Source organism: Pteropus medius, unplaced genomic scaffold (assembly GCF_902729225.1).
Source record: "Pteropus medius unplaced genomic scaffold, Ma_sr-lr_union100, whole genome shotgun sequence".
In the NCBI taxonomy this organism is placed as follows: domain Eukaryota; kingdom Metazoa; phylum Chordata; class Mammalia; order Chiroptera; family Pteropodidae; genus Pteropus; species Pteropus medius.
Genome location: NW_024347793.1, coordinates 2,003,479 through 2,005,581, shown reverse-complemented (window position 1 = coordinate 2,005,581; position 2,103 = coordinate 2,003,479). Strand labels below are relative to the sequence as shown.

General features: G+C 46.9%; 1 pseudogene; it reads right to left on the bottom strand.

Moving 5' to 3' along the window:
* Positions 1-1,608: 1,608 nt before the first annotated feature.
* LOC120615477 (uncharacterized) lies at positions 1,609-1,727 on the bottom strand (annotated as a pseudogene).
* Between the last annotated feature and the right edge of the window lie 376 nt (positions 1,728-2,103).

Genomic DNA, 2,103 nt, shown 5'->3' with positions numbered 1-2,103 from the left:
AGGAGGGAGGAGGCAGAGAGAGCCCTGCAGGCGCTCAGGCTGGTGCAGGACACCAAGCCTGATTTCAGATAAAGCGTGGGGGCCGGAAGCCCCTAGCTCAGGCCACTAACCTACTTTTCGACTTCTTAGATCTTTATCTACTTGATTTCCGCTTTCACCTCCTGGGCTCCAGCATCTTTACAGATATCACCCTCTCTTCCAGCCCAATCAACCCTTCCTCAAGACCTGAGTTTCACAGTCATCGCCCCTCCCTTCAGCCCCAGGGCAGGAAGCCCTCCCCCGTCCTTTGCATCTCTTGACAAGACTCAGAGGTGGTAAAAGTGAAAAATAATGATGACAAAGTCATTTATTAGTCTCCTATTATTAGTCTCCTATTATTAGTCTCCTACTATGCCCCCCTGCCGTTGTCACCACAGTCAAACCCTGCGATGCACCCTCTTAGAGACAGAAGGCTTACACCAGAGCCAGACCACCTGGGGTTGAAGCCCCTCTCTGCCACCTCCAAGCTGGGCGAACTTAGACTCTCCATCCTTTCTCCGCTTCTCTGGGCTTCAGCTTCCTCACTTGTAAAACAGGATGGGTAGTGGCCTCTACCTCACCCCAGTTATCGTGAGATGAAGTGACATACGCCTTTAAGTATTTTTCCAGAGCTTGGCCCTCAGTGAGCTCTTTGATCTTCAGCAGATACTCTTTTTGTAAGCATAGTTGTAATCATATGCACATTTAAATTTCTGATTCTTTTCGGTTATCAAAGGTGACCTTTCATCCCTGGGCCACACTAGTCACTGGATGTGTTTTAAAAACAAGAATTAGTAGTCATTGTTTAAACATTACAAAGCTTTGCACATGGACAGATCCAGATTTCTGGATTTTCTTGGATAGTTAGCAGCCATGACGACAACCCAGGTTGGGTAGTGGCTGTCCCCCTCTGGAGAGGGCATGAGCTCGCCAGCTCACCAGTCTCCACCGTCCCCGCTCTCTCCCACGTGGAGGCCGAGTGCCAGTTGACTTGCCTCATCAAGCTTGAGCATTCATTTTTTATAATTACAAGTTACGCTTCTAATGTCCTCACTGGGTACCAGTTACTGTCCTAAGTGCATTAATTGACAGTAACTCATTTCGTTCTCACAATGACCCTGTAGGGGTTACCATTAAACACCTGTCTTATGGATGGGGAAGTCCAGGCACAGAGAGGTTAAGTCACTTCCCCATCAAACGTGGGAAAAGAGATGACAGCCTGACGTCACCATGAATTTCAAGAAAAATGAGAGTTCGTGGTTGTATTAGTTTTCTATTGCTGCTGTAACAAATTCTCACCAATTTAGTAACTTAAAATAATGCTAATTTATCACCTTAGAGCTCTGGAAGTCAGAAGTCAGAAGTCAGAAATGAGTCTCATGGGACTAAAGTTGAGTCCTCAGCAGGGCTGCCTTCTTTCTGGAGGAAAGGTCTCTCCCTAAACCCTTTCCGTGTCTGCCTCTGTGGGAGCCCAAACTGACACATGTGTGGAATACATGGATCTCAGCTCACAAGGAGTGCAAATAATTTAACTTCCTTTTTATTCCTCACAGATTGCAAGGACCTTGTCAGCTTACAATCTCTTATTTTTGAAGACACTACCTGGTCTTCCTAGGTGGTCTCCCATCCAAGTACTAACTAGGCCCGACCCTGCTTAGCTTCCAAGATCAGATGGGATCGGGCTTGTTCAGGGTGGCATGACCGTAGACATAATGCAACTTAATATATGCAAAGATCTCTTTGCCCCAGGATGCTGAGGACTTGATATCAGTCCATCAGGAACCATCTTTTCCCACATCCTCCTTTCCTATGACTATCAAAATCCCAGGAGCTCAGGAAATGCCAAGGGATTAAGGGAGAGAGATGGCTCCACCTGATTCTCGAGCCACATGACCACACGTGTACCCACCACCAGTCTGCTTCTGATTCATCAGCCCTCCATTTTAGTACTCGTGACTTATCAAGAATGGTGCATTTTCTGCTACTCCTTAAAGTTGCTGGGTTTTGGTGGTGAGGCTGATTTTAGGCAAGGAAACTCTTTGAGGCTGTCTGTGGCTTCAACTGCCCAGAGACACCATTGAGTCA